Source organism: Protopterus annectens, chromosome 2.part0 (assembly GCF_019279795.1).
Source record: "Protopterus annectens isolate FY-2018-M chromosome 2.part0, PAN1.0, whole genome shotgun sequence".
NCBI lineage: Eukaryota > Metazoa > Chordata > Ceratodontiformes > Protopteridae > Protopterus > Protopterus annectens.
The window spans coordinates 511,606,486-511,630,046 of NC_056728.1; positions in this window are offsets into that span (position 1 = coordinate 511,606,486).

Sequence of the window (23,561 nt, forward strand, 5' to 3'; positions counted from 1 at the left end):
GCCCCTAACCAGGCTGTTGTGCCCACTATCGAAATGTAAAGCAGTGATAGCAGTAAAGCCCAGGATACTGTCCACCACAGTCAAAGTACTACCAGTACACTATACAATACTACAGTGTTAGGTCAGTGTGAAAGGATGTTGACAACTGTATGCAAAGTATCCCATGCAAACACTGCAGGCACAGTATAATCCTGTTGTGTTCACACACAAAGCAGTTGTACAGTAACTACACAACATGACACACAACACACAACCATAAACGGGTGATATTTGTTGAAGTTCACACTCATCCACAAATGTGTTGGGCTGCAGAGTCCAACATATGGAATGCTCACACTGGGCATGCTCACACACTTTGATAAATGAGACATATGTCAGACAACATGCCATGGGAAGGCTGAACTGGGCATGCCCACACACTTAGGCCAAATCTCAGTTTAGCAGTTGGATACACATATCTGGTATTTTTATGTGTTATTCCAGGAACCAACCACATTACAGCAGTCTGCCCAGTGCACACAGTTAAATTACTACAGAGACATACGTGATATAGTGGATCCCTCCCATATGCAAACAACTTCCACAGATGCACAAGTTGTTCATACAAACAGGGAATGCTATGGCAATAAAGATGTGCAAACAGTCTATCAGCAGCAAATAATGTGCATTTGACAATTAAACATATGGGTGTAGAGGTCAACACTAGGCTGTTTGCCCTAGGGAATGACAGCTTAGCCAGAGTGTGCTTGGTGTCTGCCTCCCCACAGGATGCACATTCCCCTTTCTAAACACAGATGATGTCAGCACCCTATAAGTACAGCAGGAGAAAATAAACTTCCCAGTAATCTGAATAGCGTGCTCCGCTAATGCGTCTGTCTCAAGTGTCATAACATAGTTACGTAGGGGTTTCAAAACCTGCAAATGCTCAGTTTGTGAGTGAGTGGGGTTGGTGTGTAAGTCTGTGGGAGATAAATGCCTCTTTTGGCAACTAGGAAAACACACTACAGGATGCACATTCCCTTTCTAAACACCGATGATGTCAGCACCCTATAAGTAAAGCAGGAGAAAAAAAACCTCCCAGTAATGCGAATAGCGCACTCTGCTAGTGCGTCCGTCTCAAGTATCATAACATAGTTAGGTAGGGGTTTGAATCCTGCGAATGGCAAGTGTATGTGTTTGCCTGAGCAGGGTTAGTGTGTGTGAATAAAATGTCCCTTCTGGCAACTAGGAAAACACACTACAGGATGCACATTCCCTTTCTAAACACTGATGATGTCAGTACCCTATAAGTACAGCAGGAGAAAAGAAACCTCCCAGTAATGTGAATAGCGCGCTCCACTAATGCATCTGTCTCAAGTGTCATAACATAGTTAGATAGGGGTTTAAATCCTGCAAATGGCAAGTGTGTGTGTTTGTCTGAGGGGGGGTAGTGGGTGTGAGTGAAATGTCTCTTTTGGCAACTAGGAAAACACACTACAGGATGCACATTCCCTTTCTAAACACCGATGATGTCAGCACCCTATAAGTACAGCAGGAGAAAAGAAACCTCCCAGTAATGCGAAAAGCGCACTCTGCTAATGCGTCTGTCTCAAGTGTCATAACATAGTTAGGTAGGGCTTTGAATCTTGTGAATGGCAAGTGTGCGTGTTTGTCTGAGGGGGGGTTAGTGTGTGTGAGTGAAATGTCCCTTTTGGCAACTAGGAAAACACACTACAGGATGCACATTCCCTTGCTAAACACCGATGATGTCAGCACCCTATAAGTACAGCAGGAGAAAAGAAACCTCTCAGTAATGCGAATAGCGCGCTCCACTAATGCGTCTGTCTCAAATGTCATAACATAGTGAGGTAGGGGTTTGAAGCCTGCGAATGGCAAGTGTGTGTGTTTGTCTGAGGGGGGTTAGTGTGTGAGTGAAATGTCCCTTTTGGCAACTAGGAAAACACACTACAGGATGCACATTCCCTTTCTAAACACCGATGATTTCAGCACCCTAAAAGTACAGCAGGAGAAAAGAAACCTCCCAGTAATGCGAATAACGCACTCCGCTAATGCGTCCGTCTCAAGTGTCATAACATAGTTAAGTAGGGGTTTGAATCCTGCGAATGGGAAGTGTGTGTGCCTGTCTGAGAAGGGTTAGTGTATGTGAGGGAAATGTCCCTTTTGGCAACTAGGTGAACAGACTACAGGATGCTCATTCCCCTTTCTAAACACTGATGATGTCAGCACTCTATAAGTATAGCAGGAGAAAGGAAAACTTCCAGTAATGCGAATAGCGTGCTCTGCTAATGCATCCGTCTCAAGTTTCATAACATAGTCAGATATGGGTTTGAATCCTGCAATTGGCAAGTGTGTGTTTTTGGCTGAGGGAGGTTAGTGTGTGTGAGGACAATGTCCCTTTTGGCAACTAGGTGAACAGACTACAGGATGCACATTCCCCTTTCTAAACACTGTTCAGCAGAAGGCCATGGCTCTGGCACAAGTTGTCTGTTGCTATGATGCCCCTTTGGAAGATGCTTGTGTCAGCTGGAGAGTCGATTATGGTGGCCAGTTTGCAGTCATCTGCATAATTGGACAGCCACAGTCCGTCTGTGTTGGCCTGTACCTCCAATAAATATATACCAAACAAGAGAGGTCCCAGGACTGAGCCTTGTGGGACACAACTCGTAACTGGTGTGGGGTCTGGCATGGCTCCAGCAATGCTAACCATGTGGGTTCTGTCCTTGAGCCACTGTGCAATCCATCTAGTGACATAGGGGCTTATATTTAAGCTGGTGAGCTTCTCTAGAATGCCCAAGTGGGGTATTGTTGTGAAGGCTTTTGCAAGGTCCAGGTAGGCTGTGTGAACCACCTTCCCCTCATCAATGGCCTTGGTGACTGTTTCAAAGAAATCAACCGGGTTAAACCTGGTAGTGCTGGTGTGTTCTCAGTAGCCCTGAACCAGGCATCTGTTACTGCACAGATATCGATGTTTTCCATGCCAAGGAGTGTTTTGGGTGCATGCATCTGGAGGTTTAGACTTCTGGAATTGGGTAGCATTGCTCTTAGTTTCTTATCCCTTGTGATACCAATGAAGGTGGGTTTGTCATTTGAGCCCTGCCTAACATAGGCACTATGGGGGTAGCAAGAGCCTTTGCCAATATCTGAAAGCCCAGGGCTGACAGGTGCAGGCCGTCCCTAGCAAAGCAGGTAGTTCAACAGAAGATGAATGTGTGAAGGTGTGGTGCCTGTTATTAGTTAGCAGTAGCATATATGACTGCTCACGTGGACACATGCCAGGTAAGTCATATGCACTGTGTCACAGGCAATGTACATGTGAACAGGACAAACAGTGACATCCTGTCAAGTGGGACATGGACATACATATAGTAGGCTATGCAGATGGCACTAGGAGTCCACAGAAGCTCTATAACTATGCATTGCAGGTGTGATCAGTATTCCAGGGTAATTGCAAGCAAACATGCATGCAAACAAAGCTACAGTAAACAGGGCTGCATGTATTCCATTGTACAACAAACAAGCTGTACCAGTTCCAGTAGGTAACACTGCAAATATGCAGGCACTATGCACATGTACATGGAAATACACGGGTCAGATGGCTAGGGTCCAGTCTCAGTGCACACAAGTGTAGAGACCATGTACTGTCAGGATGTACAATAACTGGATAGAAACCCATGTGCTCATACCTGCAGTAATACACATGTCAAATAACAGACACTGAGCCTTCACTCAGTGGTTCCATACCTAGTAGGATGTATGCTCCCTGGCCTGCCACCACAGTATCCCTGACATATATGGGGACTCTCCCTCCTGTGACAGTTAGTTATGTGTGTTGGGGCTGTCTAGCATGGTATGAGATGTGAGCATGCAGTGCTAGGGTGCTCCTGTGTGTCCTGTACCAGTCGTGTAGTACTGCACACATATCAACATCCTCAAACATCTGCATTGCAGAGTCTAGTGTGGGCAACATGCCACTTGCAGTTTACATGTCCATCATTGTGTATTACTACATTCATTACCCTATCCCTGTGCTACCTATGTATGTAGCCTTCTGTTGACATCATTACCACCAGTATGCCAACATGTGCAGATGATACACTATGGTACTTACCATGGGTGTAGACAACAGGACATGACAATTACACACTTACTGCATCAGGCATGCTGTGATATACCCACAATTAATTCAGCACACAGTACTGTTAACAACATGATACTATTACTACACATCTATGTGGTCACCCTGTGCATCAGCAACATGTTAACCTGTACCTGCACAGTTGTTACAGATTGCAGGAGGTGGAACAGTTTCATCATATGCACAGGGTGTGAACTTGGTATGCCTGAGTCAGCCACCAATACCACCAATTGACATGTATGTGTATGTGTGTTGGTGAGGGACAGCAGTGGAATGTGGGGCAATGTTGATGCAGTGTGTGCGTGTATGCGGTAGCCCTCGGTGTTGTCAATTTGCATGTGTGTATGGATGCACACAGTTCCACCTCATGGCTGCCATATACTGGTGTTTGTGGACAGCCACAGACTGTACCTGCCAGGTCATACAGATCAGTGTCTCTGGCCACGGACACGGTACCTGTGCCTTGCAGGGGTGCTACGGACCGTATCCGGTACCAACCCAGACTGGGTACTGTCATCAGAAGCAGGTGTTCGTTGACTGGACACAGATCCCTGTCGGGCCTGGCCAGAGCCACGTGCACGTGGTCTCCTGGGGCGGTCTGATGACAGCACAGACCCAGCATTGCTGGGGCTGCTGCTGGCACTACGGGCCGCGGCCCTGTTGTCATCCGCAACGACTGCCAGCTGCTGCTGTTGCTGGCATACGGCCACGTCGACGCCTCAACCGCCCACCATCGCCCTGGCTCATGGACATGTAGTTGTGGAACCGGTCTAATATGTCCCCACAACGTCTGTCTATGACATCGGTGAAATCACGGATGGCACCCGCAATGTCATGCATACTGTCAGTCATGGCTGTGCGACATGCTGTCAGCTCCCTCAGACCCTGTCTGGTGTACTGTTCCATACGTGACTGTGCCTGCATGACAGTCCGAAACATAGCTGAGGTTGTAAGACCTCTGTGGGCATGTCTGACAGGGGCAGTACGCCCATGGATGTTCCCACGAGAACCCCTGGACATCTGTCTGTGTGGTATCATCTCTGGGCCATGCCAATGGCTGCTGTGTGGGGAGGCATGTGCCACAGATACCACATTACCCTGGTCAATGCCCACTGTATGCTGTCCATCACCTAGGGATATTGGTGACAAAGGGTGTATTGGCAGGATAACTGTGCGCATTGATGGGGTCGACAGCTGTGTACTGTCAATCGGCTGACCAATGGCGGACCCTGGGATACCTTCCTGTGCCATTACACAGATGTCATCATTATCAGTACCCACGGCACCTGACTCAGGTTCCCTGCTACATGACACCAGAGCAGCAACAGAACCTGTGGGAGGGAAACAGGAAACACAGTTTACAATGTCTACACATTTCCGGCGATGCACACATGCACAGGTGCACACATGCACAGGTGCACACATGCACACATGCACACATGCACAGGTGCACACATGCACAGGTGCACACATGCACATGCACACATGCACACATGCACACGTGCACACATGCACACATGCACACATGCACAGGTGCACACATGCACACATGCACAGGTGCACACATGCACACATGCACACATGCACAGGTGCACACATGCACACATGCACACATACACAGGTGCACACATGCACACATGCACACATGCACACATGCACAGGTGCACACATGCACACATGCACACATGCACAGGTGCACACATGCACACATGCCCACATGCACACATGCACAGGTGCACACATGCACACATGCACAGGTGCACACATGCACACATGCACAGGTGCACACATGCACACTTGCACAGGTGCACACATGCACACATGCACACATGCACAGGTGCACAGGTGCACACATGCACACATGCACACATGCACACAGTTTCACACAATTGTACAGTACTCAGTATGCGTGATATCAACACACAGACCTAGACACACCTACATGCATACAAAGAGCACTACTAAGTGAGCCAAATAGTACTATTACTATTAACACTATTACAGGAATTGTTAATACACACTCACCAGCATGGATAGGCTGCATTGCTGTTATACCAGAGGGTCCTGCAGACGTGAAGAAACTAATGTCAGTGGGCACAACTGTGCCATTGTTACTGAGTATGATACAAGTCAGTAGTACAACAGTCGCCTTTCACAGGTCAGCTGCTAATATTGAGGATATCACACTTGCACATTAAATACTATGGTGACAGCTACAAACCAAGGACACACCTCACACATGCATTAACTACCAGTGTACACAACAGTCAACTATACATATGGCATATTACCTGCACATTCACTGTCTTGCTGCTGTGTGGCTCCAGCCTCCATCATAATGCATGTCTGCTGCTGTTGTTGTTGCTGGCGGACTGGAGCCACTACACTCATGAGTAGTCCCTCCAGTCTGGTGAGTGGGGGATGTGTAGCCACCCCACCACTTGTGGCGACCTGTTGCCTGTGGATATCCGATGCATGCTGACGGACATGTCTGATTAAATCACTGCAGTGATGTCGTACCTGCTCATATGTCCTATTATGCATGCCTATGTCATTTACCCGACGGACAAGGTCTTGCCACAGTGCAGCCCTCTCCTGCTGATCCTGGCTGGTGCGGGAAAAGAGTATTGCATAATCCCGAACCAGGATCTGGTGTATCTCCTCATCCTCAGCTGTGGAGTAGGTGGGATTCCGCGGGTGGGCCATGTACCTGAGAAAGAAAATAACCTGGTATCAGCAATATATGTCAGCAGAATTTGGCACACATACTACACATGCTACTCGACTGTTATGATACAACATATCTCACATATGTAGCATCTGTCTGTCTATTGGTGGATACACATGTAGATGGCCAGGTATCAGTGCTCAGCCAGCAACTGTGCAACAGTACCTGGCAGACTCCATACGACATACTACCAAACCCCAGCAGTCAGAACACTGATTCAGGTCAAGAGCACCTCCTCATTCTGGGGTTTGTATCTAGGTACTGTATGGCCTACATCGTCAACTACTGTGAGCTGACCACACACTGATTGCCCTGGATATACATATCCCACCTCCACCACCAGCACAAACGACTATAGTGCATAACATTACAGATACAAACTTTACACTTTGTAACAGTGATATGGTATCCTTTCAGCCCACTGGGCCAGTGGCAGATACAACCCACAATGCTGACCCCTACACAATTGCTTTCTACAGACATCTCCGAGAATGCATGGATCATGCAATCCCATATATGACCAAGACACTCTCCACAAAGGGACAGCATCCTGTCCGGTTGACCCCAGCCATAGACAGATTGTATTACAGAAGATGGAAGCTACTGCAAGACAGAGCATAATTCACTAAAGGGAGGGCATGTCTGAGCAGCACTGGTAAGGATCTATTTTCCATCATACAAAATACATGGGCAACTTTGAGAGGGAAATCAAGAGTGACACTACAGATGACCAGAAGGCCTTCTTCAGTTATGTTAGCAACCTGGTCAGGAGCCATCCTCTATGCCCATAGGTAGTACACAACAACAAATATTTCACTGACACCACAGATATCGACAACATTGTGGCAGACAGGTTCAGTGCAGGTGTCACCCCACCCTCTCCCCCGAAATAAGGCATAATTATCCCAGCTGACTGTAACCTCCCTGTCATCACAGATGTCCAGGTGAGAGACACCCGCAGGACAGCAGAATACACAACATGGATGGGACCTGATGGTATCCCCAGTTGCATGCTACATAAACTCTGACAGGAGCTAAACACACATATAGAAGTGCTATGTAACACTAGCCTGACTACAGGATATGTACCTGTACACTGGCGCACAGCAGCAGTGGTTCCACTCCACGAAGGAGGCATCTCAACATACCAATACAATACAACACAATACATTACATTACAATACAATACTATACAATATGCTATTGCCCCTGGGTCTACAGCAGCGTACTGTTCTGCTACCCTGACCATTGTGACACATGTGGTGTGATGGTACCTGCTGCTGTCACACAGTTACACAGGGTGACTCATATGGCATATTACCTATCTGACTAACATTCAGCAAGGGTATGTGTGACATGTACTCATGGGGAGTCTTGCTTCTTAACACTGTGTGGTTTATTGCAGGGTATGTATGCAGGACAGCAGAATACACAACATGGATGGGACCTGATGGTATCCCCAGTTGCATGCTACATAAACTCTGACAGGAGCTAAACACACATATAGAAATGCTATGTAACACTAGCCTGACTACAGGATATGTACCTGTACACTGGCGCACAGCAGCAGTGGTTCCACTCCACGAAGGAGGCATCTCAACATACCAATACAATACAACACAATACATTACATTACAATACAATACTATACAATATGCTATTGCCCCTGGGTCTACAGCAGCGTACTGTTCTGCTACCCTGACCATTGTGATACATGTGGTGTGATGGTACCTGCTGCTGTCACACAGTTACACAGGGTGACTCATATGGCATATTACCTATCTGACTAACATTCAGCAAGGGTATGTGTGACATGTACTCATGGGGAGTCTTGCTTCTTAACACTGTGTGGTTTATTGCAGGGTATGTCTTATCTGTGGGTAGGAACTCTTACCTCCACATGTGCACTCTATTGCAGTGGCACGGACGACACACAGCAGACATTTAGGTTGTGGATGGTGTGAGGTGTTACTATGGTTGTTGGACAACTGTCATGGGTGTGACTTCCATATGTAAATCCGGGAGTGGTAACCTCTATGTGGGTAGCATATGTGTACTCTGTGGTGTTGTCAGTCACTGTGCATTGGTAATGTGTTTGAGTGCATTGTCACAGTGTTGTACATGTCACTGTGTCCTTCTCCATATCTGTAGCTGTCATGTGAGGTCCATACCATGGCATCCATTATGTGGTGTGGAGGGGTACACCAACCTACATGTCCATAGCTGACTCACCATGTCGGCTGACACATACCATGTGCAGGTATTCCAGGGATAGTGTGCCACTGTGAATATCATTGGGGCCACTATTGTACACATTTATGACCCTGTTCACCCCTGACACGTAGTGTTGGGCAGCCAATCACATATCTGGTGGTTACTGGTGTAGGTGATCTGGAATGTGGTATGGTACTCCGGATTTGACACTGGTGTTCACTCCATGCCTTTGTCACCAGGCACCTGTTGCAATACATCTGTACACATGTGCCTCACTCAGAATGTATATACATCTCTCTCTCTCTATATATATATATATAATGTATATAGATATATCTATATGTATATATATATATATATATATATATATATATATATATATATATATGTCCGTATACATATACACATATATATATATTGATGTACATATATTGCTATAGATGTGGACGGGGCGGACAGAGGGGGTGTGAGTGACAGAGGAGGTGGGACAGGCTGTGTTGCAGGTCGTCATATACAGTCATATCTGTAGGTAGTCAGATCAGTCTGTCTATGTATATGTATCTACATATATCTATATCTGTATGTGTGCATTACATAGATATGTTTGTACAATATTCTATCTACATCTGTCTATGTATTCCTACATCTCTCTCTCTATGTATGTATACATATATGCATATCAGATATATATATATATATATATATATATATATATATATATATATATATATATACACATACATATGTTGACATACATACATACGTATCCATATGTTAGACAGGTATATCAACATATTTGTCTACCATACTGTATACACACACTAACATACTGCTAAACATACATAACTGTGTAACCTACTTTGTACATGGCACTACAACCTACAATCAAACAACATTGATATGTGCACATAGATGCTCTCACATACAAATGTATGTACAGCCTTCACTGATAGTTGCTGTATGTCCCCTGCCCTTTACACATCTTCATATACATATGGATACAGACCAATGACACATATGGAGGGTTCACAGTATGTAGACCTTTATAGTATTACTTTACATTACCTGTGTTTGTCACAGCTGCTTGTGTTGCTGTCTGGTTCTCTGTCCTGCTGCTCCACTTCCCAGTTGTCAGCTTTCAGGTAGCTGTTGCTGAACAATTTGTTTCTGTCTGCTTAATTGCAGTTTTCTCTGTCTCTGTCTCTGTCTCTCTCTCTCTCTCTCTGTCTGTCTCTCACGTCCTTCTCAGGGTGCATTGAAAGTATTGCATGCATGGACATGGAGTACAGCATACTTTTGTAGGTATCTGCATATGCCCATGTGATGGCCTCTGCACCAATTGTTAGCCAGCATTTGCTAATTGCATGCAGCCAGTTGTGTACTGATTGCAGTTCTCACTGTGATTTCAGAACAGTGCTATAAAAAGGTGTGTGAGATAGGCGTAGCCCTTTCAGATGTTAAGGGCAGGGACCATGCTGTTATGCTGTGGACAATGTTCTGTGAGGGTAAAGGTTGGTATCTCTCTCATATTTCCAGGTGTGTTGTAGATTAACATTCCTCCATTCATTTCTCCAGTTTCCTCTACTAACTGTGTATGTACACTGACACCTACAACTACTACTACTGTTAATGTGTGTGTGTGTGTGTGTGCTTTCCTTTCACTTTTGCTTGCACTCTGTTGCTAAGGCTTCAATAGTTGCCCTTTACAGTCACTACTTGTATGCCTGCTAGGTGTCTTGACTGTAGTGTGCTGCTGTAGCTTTCCTATTTTCCATGTACATTCACACCTTGGAATGCTTGCTATATCTGCTAGGGTGTTACAGCATGCAGTGTGGTCTGGCCATGGTGTGGGCCTTGACATCTATTAGGGTATTTGAGTATGCTGCTGAGCAGGCCCCAGAGACTTTCAGGTTCATCTGTTATGTGCCTCATGGAATGGTACATATCAGTGGGGTACACCCATTAAAATGTCTGGTATGCTGCAGTTGTGACTGTGGGTTAGCATGAGCATATGTATTACTACACTTTTTCTGCCATGCAAGTGGTGAATACTTTCCAGACTCCATAGTTACCATTGCATGTGTTACACCTTTCTGCCTACTGTTTGTACATTTCACATGGGGTCTGTGGGGCATCCCTGTAGGTCATTCACTGCTGCTATGTCTAGGCTCTTAAGTATTCAAATATGGTGGTGTCGGACCCGTCATGTGTACAGATATTTGAAGGTTGTCCACATTTCTGCCTCATATTTTGGTGAATATCTCATGCACACCTTTTTCTGGCACGTCACTCTGGGCTCAAGTCAGACTATGGTGACAAACATTCAAGTTCCAGACTGCATACCCTTCCAAACATCCCACAAAGTGTAGACCCTGTTAGTTTCTGAACTGTCTGTATTTGTTGTAACATTATTTGTAATGTGTCCCTGGTTTGGGGCCTTTGCTCCACATATTTTATTACTTGGTCCAGATGTGTTCCTGTAAGAGGTTGTGGGGTATGGGCAGTGCTTATCCTGCTGTGAGTATGTGTGTGTCTTGCAAGGTGCTATAGTGACATTATTACCTACTAGCTTCCAACTAGCATGGCTGTTTCTGTTCACACACTACTATTATGGAAATCCACTAGTTTTGATAGTAATTCTAAATGTCATGCTTTGTGTACTACACATCTATATTCCCTTTACATTCATTCCTACTATTACATGATATATTTACTTTAGCACAATGTTCTTGTATAAGAGTCATGGCTTAGTGGTAAGTCATGCAGACTACAGTTGCCAAGGTCCTGGGTTCGGGACTCACAGTGGGATTTTATTTTGCTTTTGAACTGAGTACAGGACCTGTCAATCAAAGTGACTAAGGCACTTTTAAGCAGTTGTAACTGGGCTAGCGCTGGTTTGCGCGGAGCTCACTCATGCGCACTGGCGGTTAGCTCCGCGCACACAAGCGCACACCCGATTACAACCACTTAAACGTGCTTACTCTTGCGCACACCCACGCTATTTTCTTTGAAAGAAAAGAAAAATGGGGAGACAGGAAAGTGGTGAAAAAGGGGTCACAAAGAGGGTAAGACAGTAGGGAAACAAGCTTGGGATGTGCAGGAGGGATGTAGGTAAGGCCCATAGCTGCCCATTTCTTCATCAGCAACAGCTGTGAATATGTATGTAATTTGGTGTGACATTTGAAATCTTCCACCCCTGAGAGAGGTGCCAGGAAAACAATAATACTTGTTGTACAGCCAATTGGAATTGATAGGTTCCATGTCCAGTAGACATGTGTGCGGAATGGGCAGCTATGTATGGGGCGTAATTTTTTTGTGGATACACAGTGCCCTTTTTTTTTTTTTTTTTTTTTTCAGGTGAGAGTGGTATGTCAGGTGAAGGTAGTCGGTACAGCTGGGGAGGTAGGTTGGGTAGGTAAACAGACAAGACAAACAAGACGCATACAGGGGCGGTGTATGACACGTGTGGGGGGATTACACAATTGACGGGGACGGAGGTTTGGATATCCAGAGCCCATGAGCCCACAGATGGCAACAGTGGAACTGATATCCCCACCCACAGGCAGTTGCCACTGTTCCTTCACTGCCCAGGACGGGGATGTGCTGGGGGCTGTGTAGGCGGGGCAACAGGCATGCCCGTTAGTTGCGCCACCCGTGCCTCGAGCTGGCGTAGGGGCTCAAGGACAGAGTCCCGAATCTCCCTACGCACCACAGTCCGGACGCTACATAGGGTGAGTGGTGGTTCTCCTCCGGCCACACTTGCAGAGGGGGGGCGAGCCCCATCCCCTGCAGCGCTTCCACCCGCAGGTGGCACAGGGCCACCAGAGGAGGGTCCAGACTCGGCACTAGTGCCAGGTGCACTCGCCAGCTGAGGTGGGAGAGGTGGGTCCGCTGGAACCCGCCTTCCCTGTCGTACTATGTTTTGCATTATGTCATGACAGTTTGGGTTAGTGACATATAATACCATTCACAATTAGTTGTAACAGCATGCATTAGTATTCCCGTTAACCAAACACCCAGATATTCACACCATTGAACAGCGTGCATAACACATGCATAATTTGAACAGAAATACACAGTCCAACAACATGCAGGGTTAATTGATGGCAACAGGCCATCAGGTGTGGATGTATGAACAGGGCAGATGCATCAACAGACATGCAAATATATATGACCCAACAGGACAAACGTCCAGGGGTGTTAATTGTGATTGCACATACCATTTTCACATGGAATGGGTTATATGTAGTTATTGGGTGGGGTGAAGAAAGTAATATTAACACCTTCGAATAACAATACATATGCTGTACATTTCTAATAGCTACATTTATATACACACTACTGTTCTAACTACAGTTTCCTATATGATAACTATTTCAACTTGGTGATAGGACTGTTAATGCAACATCAATATACGTTTTATGGTTCTTCATACACATTCATATCTAGCTTTGTTCAGCTACATCAGGGCTACATTTGCTTTATATAGCTGTAGACAAGTGTGGATGTTTGGTATATCAGACAAACATCCTATCTGCATATTGCAGACTGAGAGCTACATATCCTGATTTTGGGATACACATTCCAGATGCAGCAACACTTTGAACAGATTTTGCTGTTTGGTTTGGAATATCACATGCATTTCATTTTGTCTTGACTGCAGTATACTTTATTCAGGGGTTATTACTACTGTATTGCTGGATTCATGGCACTTTCTCACACTCTCTCACTTGTTTTCATTTTACTATTCAGGATGGTACTTCTAGGCTTTATTGACATGTTTTAACAGTACTTATTACAATCCATTCCAGCAGTCTCACTTCTGTCATGTTTCAGTATTTCCACAGGGATATATTTCACACATGTGATTTCATCATCTTCTGCATCTATACTTTTCAACCTGCTGCAGGTTGTGTACTATTTTCTTACAGGCAGGGCATTTTTATTTCAGAATATATGTCAGACAGTTTCATGTTTAGGTTAAACTTACAGGCTGAAACTCTTGTAATCAAGCAATATTTGCATACACTTTCACACTGTTACTTGCAGATTTTATTCCTTACTGACTACACTGCACTCTTTTGCTGACTGTCATACTTTTATATTTCTTTACAGTTACTGGTAGTGGATTACTGACCTGCCTGGTGGCGCAACCGCACCAGCCTATCGCCATAGGCTCTGCGATTCGCAGAACAGACACCTGCAGCTGTAATATAAATGAAGCATTATTGGAATACACATCTCCATAATATCAGCTAGTTTAATTTTTTACATACATAATTAAATGTTACTTACTCAGTGGTTGGGCGTTGGGTGTTTGCCGGGCCTCCTGGATCCAAAGGTTCAGTTGGTCCTGCTTGCGTCTCTTCAGGTCCGCATGGTGGTGACGAACCTGCTCACCAGTCCTTGGAATCCCTGTGGCACTGGTGAGATCATGAGCCAACCGGTCCCACGCCTCAGCCCTGTATGCTCCCCAGAGGACCTGGCCCTGCATGAGTTGGGCCTCATGATTGTGGACTAGGAGCCAGGCCATGTACCTGGACTCCTCAACACCCCACCTCTGTGCTCGAAAGTGACTAGCCTCTCCTACTCCTGACATTCTGCCTGCAGGTCTGTTTTACAATCGTTTATGCTGTGTATTCCCGCCTATGGGGCTTATATAGTCCGTTTTTCCCGCACATATCTGAGATTGGCCATTTTGGAATTGTATCACCTTCAGTAAACCTGCATTGTCATGCTGTAGTTTGTATTCATTCCTAAATATTAGCTATTATTGCATTTACAAGTACTGCTGTCGTGGCTTGGTGGTTCTGTACCTTGACTTTGGTGTGTAGTATCCTGGGTTCAAATCTAGCCACTGCTTTTTATTTTTCATGACTGTCTAGACATGCTGAGGGATGTGTCTGTGTAAAGGCAGTTTTGATATGGCTTGCTCAACATTGCCCGTCGGATAGCTTGTTTGCGCGGTGCGCAGTTCCGCGCAAACGGGGTACGCTGGTTTAAGCCTCATTTGGCTATCGGCACGCATATTACACTCAGCTCAGCTAGGGGCACATAGATTCAGCATGTTAAACCACTGCTCAGCTACGGGCACTCATTTTGCACCAGTTAGTCCACTGCTCATCTACGGGCACATGCACTCACTCTGTTAAACTGTAGCTCAGCTATGAGCACATCTGGCATTTTTTCTTCTTTTGTTACCTCACATGTCTGCAATATAAATGGGCTATTTCATTACATTTTACATGAATTGTGGTTTTATGTGTACATATTTGTCAGGGACTTGTTTCCTGCTTATTTTGCAAAAATAAATTGGTGTTGTGGGGGATCGAACCATGAATGCCTGCTCTTCAGCCAACATCTCTACCGCTACGCTATTGCTTCCTGGCTTATTTTGCATATTTAGTTCTTATATGCTTTCCCACTGACTGCTAACTGTAGCTGCGCTACGGGCACGCCCGCGCAAAGGAGCGCACTCACGGTTAAACATCTTTACAATTTAAAAAAAATATATAACATGTTCATTTATATATCTTTTATGTTTATAGTCTGTGGGGGCATGTGTTGTGTTGTGTTTATTCACATTTCCATGGACTCTGTTGTGGGTGTTTACTTTGGGCACTTTTACACTTCTGGGGGCGTGTCCGCTTGCAGGGCTCGGCCTACGGACACGCCCCCTACTGTCTTACACAGACCGTGTTAGACTTAGGTGTGATTCAGCATGCTCTCATGAATATGCAAAGCATGCTGACATCACTCCGTTTAACTGCAGCCTCCGTGTAAGAGTTATTACTCTTACACGGAGGCTTCGTGAATCATGGGGATTATTTCTTTAAAAGCAACTGTAGAATGTCAAATTCTAATTATATGAATAATATTTAACTACATTTAGAAATTTTATTCATAAATATTTTGACTTAAAGGCTTGGATATCTTCATTATTTCCTATAGCTTTTAGAAAAGATTATTTAGATTCTTCAAATAGGAATATAGCGCACAACCTAAAGAATAAATATATATTTTTGAATCATCTGTTAAATAAAACAAAAATTCATTCTTTAGAATATCTAATGAGAAGATATGATGTCAAATCAAACAACTGGCTTACTGCACAAATTAATAGACAATATCTAATATCTGAATTTGAAGGTATAACAGATTCAAAAAACATGCTTTCCAGATCTTTTAGAATATTTAATAAAATCTAGAACCAATCAAATTAATAAAGGTTTGAATGTCAAAAAATGTGAACACAAGACCAAGAATCACCAAAATCCACGGCCACAGTAACCAAATCTCCAAAAAATGTGGTTAGAAGCAGTAAGTTAAGAACAGCACATTTATTGGTACGTAATCTGAATCACACCAAACAGCAGCAAACAATAAATCAAGCGTTTTCGCTCGGTTATTACCGAGCTTCTTCAAGGTTAAAAAATCTGTTGTGTAGTCAGCCATGTTAAATACTAAATGCAACATCACATGACATACCCCCCATGTGAATCATCCCTAATCAGTTTCTTAAAAATACAGTGTGTATAAACTTTCCTTAAATATTAAATATATATTCCAATCCAAGAATCAAACTCAACTTTAAATTCAGTAATGCCAAAAATGAAAATATATAATATATTACAACACATGTAAAAACACATAAAAAATAATAAAATAAATGGTAATGAACATGACAATAATAAATATTAAACTAAACCATAAAAGTAAATAAATGTAACATCTTCATTACCAATACAGCACATGGTAACCAAACTAAGGCATTGGGCTGAACTGCAAGTACATCCAATACCAGTGTGTTTAATGGGGAAATTTAAGCAGTCTACAAGAACCCCTGTTATAATCGTGCCCTTCTTAATTTGAGCACACTGTTTATATTCAAGGCGTCATTCATGCCCGGTGGTCTAATTGTGTCCAGTCTAAGCTGACAAAACAGTTCCCGATACTCCAACCTGGCTTCCTAGTTCCCTCCCCGTGGGTCAGGTGTCACTTGTTCTAGAATTGTAAACTTAATTTGCATATTTTCACATAGTTGTGAATGCTTAAAAAAGGCATTGGTCATTTTACCCTTACTAATATCATATTGATGTTCATAGACTCTTTTTCTAAAAAGCCTTTCTGTCTTGCCTACATAAAAACTGTGACAATGTAGGCAGGTTCCCAGGTATACCACTCATTTGGTGGCACAATTAAAGTATTGTTTAAACTTATATCTAAAATTTCTGGAAGGGATAGAAATAACATCTTTATTCAACATGAAGGCACATTGGTTACATGAACCACATCTATGGGTACCCTTCTTCATTCTAGTGGACTCATTCTTAACAGCCTTATTTTTCTCAAAAAATTCTTTCAAATTCATTCCTCTTTTTCTAACGAAACCTGGCACTGAAGGGATAAGATGTTTTATATCTTCATTCACTGAAATAATGGGCCAATACTTTAAGATGACCTGTTCTACTACCTGAGAGTCTGAAGAATATGTGTATGCAAAACTATTCTTAAATTTGGAGGTGTTGTTGTCTATCACCAACTCCGTACTGGCTATCCCGGTACCTAATAAAGGGTAATACCTAGATTCCCTGTTATCAGTAACTTCGTGGGCCAATCCATCAATCAAGTTGACTGGATATCCTTTTTCTATAAATAAGCCATGGAGTGTGTTGGCTTCCTCCAAAAAATATTCAAAAGTGCTACACATTCTCGAGGCTCTAATCATTTGGCCCTTAACTATCCCTTTTTTCTGGTAAAAAGGGTGCCCTTCTAAAAATGAAGGTACGCGTTAGAAAAGGTAGTCTTCCTAAAAAGTTTGGAATGAAAACAGCTGTTTGCGTAGTCCTTAATTAATGTTACATCCAAATAATGTAAAACATCTTGGTCAATGTTGTGAGTGAATCTAAGAAAATCAGTACATCAGAAAGGCTCATCCAGACTCTGCTACACTTTGCTGTGAAGGAAAGGTTAGTTTGCTGTTATTTTTTGTATTTCTGTATTGTCTTTCTATATTTTGAATACTGTAGTTTGTTTTCTTTACCTGGTGTTTTGCTTGCATTCTGTTTTAACAGCATATTAAAACTTCAAAAGAGACCACAGCTCTCTCTGTTCTGGGTCAGGCTGTCTTTCTAGTTGCCCGCCTCTTATGTTAATCTGACCATATATCTCATTTCTCTCTACTTTCACTGGCTTATGTGAGTAATTACAAAACCATCACTTTTGAAATCCCACCCCTTCAATTATTTAAATTTATTGGCCATCCTACAGTATTTCATAGTACCAAAATACAAAAGTAACCACCCCTTTCAGTCCATCTTGCTGTTTTAAAAATAGTAACTCTCCACTAAACCTTAACTTTTTAAACAGGTAAAACTCAAGTTACCTACTTTCATATCTAACTTCTCTAGTGCACACTGCAGAGTGCATTCTTTTCAATCTTACCTTTAAGCATCCCTGTTACTAGCACTTTCTCTAATACCTAAAAGATCATCTCTACTTGACTCCAAGTAGACTTTTCTCTATCTGTTAAACCTAGCACTTGCTCCTACAGTACTTATTACCTTGATACGGCACTCTTATAGATAGCACCCCAAAAGGCAAACCCCATTTCTCGGTCACCCACGTCCCGGAATCTCTTTTAAAGCTTTTTGTCTAGTCCTTCTAGCATGTCGAGGATCAGTTGCTAGTGTCCTCTCCTGCTCAGCTGGTGAACCTGGGAATATTGAGGCAATGTTACAATTGCCTCATGTACACTGAACAACCTTCTCCTCCTCCCACAAAACACAAATACATGCGAGAGATGCAACTATACGGCCAAACTGGAGTCTGAGCTCTCAACATAGGACTGGCAAGACCAGTCAGGAGGAGAAGGTTACCACACACACTATAGACCCAGTCTCACATAGTACCATCACAACCTCAAATCATACACATAAACACACAAAGACATACTCGGCGGCTCTGATCAAAAATCTACCAAAACAGCAGACGCCACCAAAGCAGACACTCAAACAACCACCACCTCAGAACACAACACCTGCAACACATAGACCTCACAGTCAGAGTGTCAAACAGTCACAGCCCTTAAGGCCAAACACAATGCCAGACACACTAGTCATTGGTGACTCCATAGTCAGACACACTGACGTCCCGCTCACCAGACTGAGTAAGGAGAAGGTCACAGTAAGCTGCCTGTCGGGCGCTAGAATCCGCCACATAACGCAAGCACTCAGGTCTCTCAACAGCAGGTACAAATACGACTCAGTCATTGTCCACGCTGGTGTAAACGACTTGAGACGTACCTCCTTGGACTACATGAAAAGAGACATTGAGGAGCTCTCTGATTATGTAGCCCAGGCAGGTATGACCCTGACCTTGAGCAGTTTCCTACCTTCACCAAGAATGATGCCACAATACAGAGATAAGATGATCAGCTTTAACAATTGGCTTAAACTCTGGTGTCATTCAAAGGGGATCCAATGTCTGTCTGCCTGGGATGACATGCTGGACAAGCCACGCTGCTTCGCAAGGGACGGCTTGCACCTGTCACACCTGGGATTCCGGAAATTGGCAAAGGCTGTTGCCAGCCCCATAGTGCCTTTTATAGGGATGGCTGATATTCTAAACCTACCACCCTAGAACACAAAAAGGAAAAAACTAAGGGTAATGCTGCTCAATGCCAGAAGTCTAAATCTCAAAATGCACGCACTCGAGGCCCTTCTCAGTATGGAGAACATCGATGTCTGTGCAGTGACAGAAACCTGGTTCAAGGCTCCTGAGAGCACCCCAGCACTATCAGGTTTTACCTCTTATCATGCGTTCCGGCCCCAAAATCCGGACAATACCAAGAAAGGAGGGGTATCCATATTCATCAAGGACACCCACACCTCAAGACTGGTGGCAATGCATGATGCATCGGAGACCATCCAGGTGCAATTAACCATAGGCAAGACTGCTCTGCAAATTGTAGCATGTTACAGGCCACCCTCACAAACTCAGGAACCTCACATGGCCTTCCTGAAAACACTAGAGGGATAAATGTATCACCAAACACCATCATACTAGGTGACTTCAATTACCCTAATATAGACTGGGAACACTACTCAAGCCCAAACACCCTAGCCCAAAAGTTCCTGGAATTCATAAACTCAAATGCCATGGAACAACTAGTCACCATCCCCACAAGAGGAGAAAACATACTTGATATCATCATCACGAACATGGGAGCACAATGTTCAACACCGGAAGTATACCCCTCACTGGTGAGATCAGATCACAAACTAATCTCGCTGGAGGTCCTCATCCCACCCCACCTGAAATAAAAGACCACAGTAAAGAACTTCTCGAAAGCCGACTTCACACTTCTAAAGACTAGTGTGGTCTCCTTTAAGGCTCCCGAGCCAGTGGAAAACAGTACTCAAGCCGCTGAATCACTTACAAATGCCTTCTACCAGCACCTGCAGGACTGCATGGATAAGGCAATCCCAAGCAAAACAAAGACTCTTTGTACCAAAGGCAAGCGTCCAGTCTGGTGGACCCCAGCCATAAACAAACTCTACAACAAAAGGAGGAAGCTACTACAAGATAGAGCAAAATCCTTAAAAGGTAATACACCCTTGATCACTATAAGTAAAAAACTAAGAGCTCTCATAAAATCATCCAAAGCAAATTTTGAGAGAAAAATAGCTAAAGACTCAAAAGACAATCATAAGGCCTTCTTTAGCTATGTTAGAAACCTGGGAGGAAACTCCCAGATATGCTCAGAACTAGTTCAAAATGATGTGAAGATTACTGATCCTACAGACATTGCCAACATACTGGCTGACAGGTTCAGTGCAAACTTCTCCCCCCCCCAAAAGGAGAGATATCTATACCAAGCGATTGCAGCCCCCCAAACATCTCCAACGCCCAAGTGAGAACTGCTCTCTCCAAAGCAAAAAACACAGCATCCATGGGACCTGATGGTGTCCCCGGCTGTGTGCTCCACGAACTCAACGAGGAATTAAACCCACAGCTAGGACAGCTGTTTAATCGTAGTCTTACCTCTGGATACGTACCCAGGGAGTGGCACACTGCAACTGTGGTCCCACTTCACAAAGGTGGTGCCTCCACCGACCCTGGAAATTACCGGCCCATTAGCTTGACAAGCCTTATCTGCAAAGCCATGGAGAGGATCATAATGGACCTCATAAATAAAGACATAGGGAATTTGCAGACTTTGGATCCATCCCAGTTTGGCTTTGTCAAAGGCAGATCATGCCTTCTAAACTTGGTTGACTTTTTCGAAACAGTCACCAAAGCCATTGATGAGGGAAAGGCAGTCCATACAGCCTACCTCGATCTGGCGAAGGCCTTCGATACAATACCCCACTCGGGTATCATTGAAAAACTCATCAGCTTAAATGTTAACCCATACATCACAAGATGGGTTGCAAACTGGCTGAGTGACAGAACCCACAGGGTCAGAGTTGCTGGCGCCATGTCAGACTCAAAGCCTGTCACAAGTGGTGTACCACAGGGCTCAGTCCTGGGCCCACTCTTGTTTGGCATCTACTTTTCCGAAGTACAAGCAAACACAGGAGGGTTATGGCTGACAAAGTTTGCAGATGACTGCAAACTGCGCGGCATAGTAGAAAACACATCTGACACAGATATCCTTCAGAAGGGTCTCACAGAAACGGATAACTGGTGCCAGAGCCATGGCCTAAAGTTAAATGCCAAAAATGCATAGTCATACCCTTCGGGAAAAACAAGGTTACCCCTAGCTACCAAATAGGTGGCAATCCACTGAGCACAGAAGAAGTTATCAGGGACCTGGGGACCCAGGTTGATAGTAGTCTGTCATTCGACACCCATGTAGCTAAAGTAGTTAGGAAGACCTTCTACATTGCCCACCTTATCATGAAGGGATTCTCATCTAGATCAAGGAGGTCATAGTCTCCCTATACTCATCACTCATCAGACCAATGATTGAGTACAATACCCCATTCGAATGTATCTGACCCGACACTTGCAGCAGCTGGAGAGGCCACAAAAGTTCCTCACCAAAAGGATAAAGGGTCTCAAACATCTGTCCTATGCTGCCCGACTGAAAGAACTCCAGCTCTATTCAGTCGCTTACGCTTGCTCAGAGGTGACCTTTGCCTAACATACAAGGCCATGTCAAACCCAGATTTGATGAATATGCTGCACCTCAAAAATCTAGATCCGTCAGAGCCACAAGGCGGAGACTTAAACCTTGACACGGCTATTAATAGGACGTGCTGGAGGGATAGATTCATCACCCAAAGACTCCCTATGCTGTGGAATAAAATCCCGGTATATGTGAGGCAGAGCACCTCGCTGGCCTTGTTCAAGAGAAATCTTGACCAATGGATGGGAGATCGCAGATATACCCCAGGGATTACCTCAGTGTCACTGCTCGACAGAGGCACAGCAAAATAATGGGTATAGTTCCCCATACTAAAGTGGTGGCGTAAGCCACAAAACTATGGGCTAGGCTTGTAAATGCCCTTGGGCAGATAGCCTAGTATGAACCTATGAACCTATGAACCTATGATATGTTCCAAAAACCCATTCAGGTCATTAATAGAACCATTCCATAGTAGGCAAATATCGTCTAAATATCTGGTATAATGTGTAATGAACTTTTTCCATGGTGTATTGAACACAAATTCCTGCTCCCAATGGTAGAGTACACAACTGGCGTATAGCGAAGCACAGCATGCTCCCATCGCCACGCCTTTTTTTTGGCGAAAAAACTCTCCATTAAAGTAAATAAAATTGTTTGTCAAAACTGTGTCCATTAAGTCCACCACTAAATTGATGACGTTGCTAGCCAACGTACCGTCAAGCGTAAGGGTTTGCCTAAACCATTCAAGACCTACTATGTGAGGGATACTTGGAAATAGGTCTGTAATATCAATGGTTACCATGTATAGCTCTGGACTAAACATCTGTCGGTTAATAACTTTTAAGAAATGCCAGAAGTCTTTACAAATATGTGTAATTGGTGTTAAGACTCTTTTGGCTATATGATCTATAAATTTTGCTAAGGGCTCCGTAATACTGCCTGCCCCAGAAACAATGGGCCTAAATCTTAGAGGGGCTAGGCCTTTATGTGTTTCACTCACAACATTAACCAAGATGTTTTACATTATTTGGATGTAACATTAATTAAGGACTACACAAACAGCTGTTTTCATTCCAAACTTTTTAGGAAGACTACCTTTTCTAACGCGTACCTTCATTTTTGTAGCGGGCACCCTTTTTACCAGAAAAAAAGGATAGTTAAGGGCCAAATGATTAGAGCCTTGAGAATGTGTAGCACTTTTGAATATTTTTTGGAGGACGCCAACACACTCCGTGGCTTATTTATAGAAAAAGGATATCCAGTCAACTTGATTAATGGATTGGCCCACAAAGTTACTGATAACAGGGAATCTAGGTATTACCCTTCATTAGGTACCGGGATAGCCAGTA